Consider the following 5640-nt stretch of genomic DNA (forward strand, 5'->3'; position numbering starts at 1 on the left):
AGTCCCTCCCTCTGCCTGTTGCCCTCCCAATCCCGGGAAGGCTTCTCCCTACACCCCTCTCCGTAGGGACTTCTCTAAGGTCAGGTCTGTGCCCCCCCCACACACACCCTATCCTGAGGACTTCTTGTCCTTTGTTCTCATTCCCTGAGAGATTGACAGCAAAGGGGGTCAGGGAGGGGGACGTCGCACAGATAAAGGGAAATATAGGGGCACCTGGCTGGCTCGTCGGTTAAGCATCTATCTGCCTTCGGCTCAGGTCATGATCCCAGGGTCTTGGGATCGAGCTCCTCATCAGGCTCCCTGTTCGTGGGAAACCTGCTTCTCCCTCTCCTCCCCCCCACCTGTTCATGCTCTCTCTCAACTAAAAAAACAAAATATTAAAAAAGAAAAAGGGAACTATACACTGGAACAGTTTCAAAACATCCCCTTTGCTCTCATCAAAGGCTTAGAGAGTTTCTATGTTACCCAACAAACCAGCCAAGGCCTCCCTTTTGTGACCTAAATGAGGATGGTAGGAGTGCCAGCCAGTTAGTCTGGTGCTCGAAGGCAGGCCCTCCAGGTTGTTCTCCCCGCTGGGGACCTGGCCACAGTCACTGGTGCTGGAAAATTAGGGAGCTCACAGCCAGACACCTCTGGGCTGCCTGGAGCTGTGGTTTGAACACAAGCCCTAGAGATTGATTCAGGCTAATGTAACTTAAGAATCTTCTGGAACACCCCTGAAGCAGCTCCAGCTCCAAAGGTGCAGCAAAACCACCGGGCCTGGGAGAGGACAGGGAGCAGGCCGCCAGTAGCTCATCAGGAGCCAGGGGGACGATTCGGGGGGCTCGTTCCATCATGTGACTCAGCCACAAGCCCCTTCTTGTCTGTTCAAGTTTTGTGATCCTTTGAGAGAATCTGGTTGGCCTAGCGGAGGTCACTGGGTGTGTTTGGGGGTGTGGCTTAGTCCTTTTGGGGCTGCTATAACAAAAAACTGTGGAGGTTTTGGAGGTCAGAAGTCTGAGATCACCTCATGCCAATATGGGCGAGTTCTGGAGAAGACCCACTCCGGGGTTGCAGACTACTGACTTCTCCTTGTGTGCTCACCCGTGGAAGGGGCCAGGGAGCTGTGGGGTCTATTTTAGAAGGACACCCATGCTGCTCCTGAAATCTCCACCCTCACGACCTAATCACTTTCCAAATACCATCACATGGGGTGCAGGATTCCAACGTGTGAATGTGGGGTGGGGGCCCAGACATTCAGACTCTAACAGGCTGGGAGGCGTGGAGGTGAGGCTTGCTGGTTAGAGTGAGGCTTGTTGGTTAGTGCGCCCACCAGAACCCTATGGGGTAGAGCAGAGGCAGTTACCCAAAGGAAGGGGGCGCTGTTCCTAGAATCAACCAAGAAAGGATGTCGGGCAGGCGAAAGCAATAGGTGTCCTCTGCGTCCTAACTTTTGCACTGTTCTTCCCCCCAACACACCGTCCTTCCAGTTATAGGACTGAAGAGGGTCTTCTTTATGAGATGTGACAACCCAGATAGAGCTCTGGATGTCCCCAGTCCTCCCCAAGAGTTGCACCAGAAGTCACACCCAGGGGTTGTATCTGCAGGCAAATGGATCTACCCAATGGACCTAGGGTCTCCAGCCTTCTCCCGTTCTACCACAACCCTCATTGACATTCTCAAATCTATGACCTCAGTGGTAAATCTAACCACGCTTAGTAGATAAGAAATGGAATGAGGAGGAGAGGGAAGGAAAATTCTGGGAAAAATCATGCTGACACAGCAAGCAGGGAGTTGCAGTCTTTTGGTTATAATCTTTTTATGAAACTGGCATTCACAATATTTTGGCCAGCTTCGAAAATATTAGTAATAATATTGGCAGTAATCATTACAGCTAGAATTTACTGAGTACTTGCCATGTGCCAGTGCTGTTCCAAGAGCTTCACAAGAATTAGTTCAACGTCATGGGGGTTATTTGTGACTTTCCTTCCTAAATTACCCATTCCTTTATCCCCTTGCCTTCGGCCAGCTCCTCATAAGGTTGGAGTCCTTTCTGAAGGGTAGACCCTAAGCTTCACATGTTCTGGAATCAGGTGGGGTTAGGCTTCCAGCAGCTTCCCCCCTGGTCATGGTAGGGCAAGCAGGCACGGACCTAGGGCATAGGAACGCCCCCTCCCCCAGGGCATGTTGGCAATATGCTACTACTTCCTTTGATGAACACAGCCAACCACCTTTGTCAACAACAGTCCCCAAAACAGTCTAGAAGTCCCTCAAAACAGTAAATATACCATCAGTGGATGAAGAGATACATAAATCATGGCATATACATACGATGGAATTTTATTCACCATAAAAAGGAATAAAGTGCCAACACATGCCACAATGTAATTGAACCCCAAAGGCCTTCTGCTGCTAAATGAAAGAAGCCAGGCACAAAAGGCCACACGTTGGATGATTCCTTTTACATGAAATATCTAAAACAGGTAAGTTTATAGAGACTTAAAGCAGGTTGGTGGTTGCCAGGGAGACCAGAGGACGAGGGCTTGGAGAGTAACCACTTCATGGGTTTGGGGTTTCTTTTTAGGGGTGTTGAAAACTTTTGGGAACCAGGGAGAAGTGATGGTTGCACCACATTACGAATGTACTCAACAACGAATCGTTCACTTTAAAATACCTAATTCTGGGGCGCCTGGGTGGCTCAGTCATTTGAATGTCTGACTCATGATTTCAGCTCAGGTCATGATCTCATGGGTTGCGAGATCAAGCCCCACATTGAGCTCTGCACTCAGCAGGGAGTCTTCTTGGGATTCTCTCTCTCCCTCTTCCTCTGCCCCTCCCTCACTTCTTTCTTTTTCTTTATCCCCCCTAAAATAAATAAAGAAATCTTTTTAAAAATAGCCAATTCTATGTCCTGTGTATTTTATTTCAGTTTTTATTTTTTTTAAAGATTTTATTTATTTATTTGAGAGAGAGAGAATGAGAGATAGAGAGCACAAGAGGGAAGAGGGTCAGAGGGAGAAGCAGACTCCCCGCCGAGCAGGGAGCCCGATGCGGGACTCGATCCCGGGACTCCGGGATCATGACCTGAGCCGAAGGCAGTCGCTTAACCAACTGAGCCACCCAGGCGCCCTTTATTTCAATTTTTAAAACGTCAGAAAAATGGATTTCAGTCCAGAAAGTTAGGATTTTGTTAAGTAAATGCATCCTTTTCTGGGTCCAAAAGAAAAAAAAAAAGGTAAACATAGAAGTACCCTATAATCCAGCAATTTCAATCCCAGATATATACCCAAGAGAAATGAAAACATGTATCACAAACTCGGGTGTGGATGTTCACAGCAGCATTATTCATAATAGCCAAAAAGCGCAAACAACCCAATGTCCATCTACTGGTGAATGGCTAAATAAAATGTGGTCCACCCATACAATGGAATATTATTTGGCAATGAAAAAGAATCAAATACTGGCACATATTACAACACAGATGAACCTTGCAATCATGCTAAGTGAGAGAAGCCAGGCACAGAGGACCACACAGAGGGTGATTCCATTTATATGGCGTTTCCAGAGTTGGCAAGAGTATGTAGAGACAGAAAGGAGAATGAATGGTGGGCTGCCAGGGGTCCCGGGCAGGGAGGAATGGGGAGTGATTGCTAACGGCCGTGGGGTTTCTTTTGGAGGGGATGAAGATGTTCTGGAGACAGTTCTGATGGTTGCACAGCTCTAGGAATGTACTAAAAACCATTAATGTGTCCATTTGATGGGTGGAATGTATGGTATGTGAACTATAGTTCAGTAAAGCTACGTGTGTGTTTGGAAAGGGCAGCTCACACTTTCAGCTTGAATTTAACAAGTATTAAGTGAACTGGTGGCCATATTCCCCCTTTGGAGGAACATCAAAACTTCTGGACACGTAGAGCCTCGAGTCACGGAATGGGAAGCGACATTTTGGGGCACGTGGCATAAGCCACAAGATGTGCCACTTGCTTTCCACCCAGTGGTTTCTGGGCCCTGTACTTTGGTCATTGGAAGACACGGCACATGGGCTGTTGTTCATACGGGATCCTGCGAGATGGCAGCCCACCCTATCCCTGCTGCAGTCACTGGCATCTTGGTTCCTGCCGATGAGCAGGGGGACAGCTGGGCTCCCCATCACCATATGACCCTGCCCCCCTTCACACCTGTTAAGATGGCTATTAGTAAAAAAATTTCAGGGGCGCCTGGGTGGCTCAGTCGGTTAAGCGTCTGCCTTCAGCTTGGGTCATGATCTCTGGGTCCTGGGATCGAGCCCCGAGTCAGGCTCCCTGCACAGGGGGGAACGCCTGCTTCTCCCTCTCGCTCTGCCCCTCTTCCCCCGCACGGCCACTGCTCGTGTTCTCTCTCTCTCTCGCTCGCTCACTGAAATAAGGAAATAAAATAAATAAAATCTTTAAAAATTTTTTTTCCAGAAAATAAGCATTAGCAAGGGTGTGGAGAAATTGGAACCCTTGTGTGTCGCTGGTGGGAGTGTGAAATGGCACAACCCATGTGGAAAACAGCATGAAGGCTCCTCAAAAACTAAAGACAAAATTACCATATGATCCAGCAATTCCACTTCTGGTTATATATCTAAAAGAATTGGAAGCAGGGTCTTAGAGATCCTGTACACCCATGTTCACAGTAGCATTATTCACAACAGCCAGAAGGTAGAAGGCGCCCAGTGTCCATGGATAAACAAAATGAGATATGCACGCACGCTGGGACGGGCTTATTCTACATACGATATATTCAACATGTAGGATGGACCTACTATTCAACCTTAAAAGGGAAGGAAACTTTGACACCTGCTACAGCATGGATCAGCCTTGGAAACGCTATGCTCAGTGAAAGAAGCCAGCCACAAAAGAACAACTACCCTATGATTCCGTTTAGATGCGGTGCCCAGAGGAGTCAGACTTACAGAGACCAAGAGTAGGGTGGTGGTTGTCGGGCTGGGGGATGGAGGCAACAGGAAGTTAGTGTTTAATGCAGACACAGTTTCTTTCAGTTTTGCAAGATGAAAAGCTCCCTGGGGTAGATGTTGTGTGTGTGTAGGGCAGGGGCAGGAGGGGAGGCTGCAGGACCACGTAAACGTACTACCCGCCACTGAACTCTACCCTTGGAAGTGACTACCCTGGTTGATTTTGTGTAGAACTCTCCCATAGAACTTGCTGTTCTTTGCTCCAAGGTCCCTCGTTAGCTGCAGACAGGCACTCTCTCTTCCTTCCCGGAGCAGCCAGGGAGGCCCCCGGGATTGCACATGGAAGACAGCCAAGCTGCTGACCGGCTCCCCCAACCCCGAGGCAGCCGGCAGTAGGAACAAGGGCACAACTGCATCCAGCGGGGCCCCTCAGAGCAGCACGCTTTAGGGCCACTGTTAGGAAAATTCCAAACCACGGCTCCAGTGCTCACAGCCCGAAAGGCATCGTGTGATCATTGGGCAACCCTTGCTCAGGTGGCAACCCTCGTATGTGGGGGAGATGTTAAGGAATGTCGTATGTTAAGGAACACGATGAGCCTGGAACTCCTGAATTCTGGGAATCTGTTCCCTCCTCCCGTGCCCGGGGAGCACAATTTGCCAAATGTAGTGAAAGTTCCATCCCTGCCCCCACGGCTTCGCCTGCAATCAGCCCCAGAATCCCCGGG

This window comes from Zalophus californianus, chromosome 9 (assembly GCF_009762305.2).
Source record: "Zalophus californianus isolate mZalCal1 chromosome 9, mZalCal1.pri.v2, whole genome shotgun sequence".
Lineage (NCBI taxonomy): Eukaryota > Metazoa > Chordata > Mammalia > Carnivora > Otariidae > Zalophus > Zalophus californianus.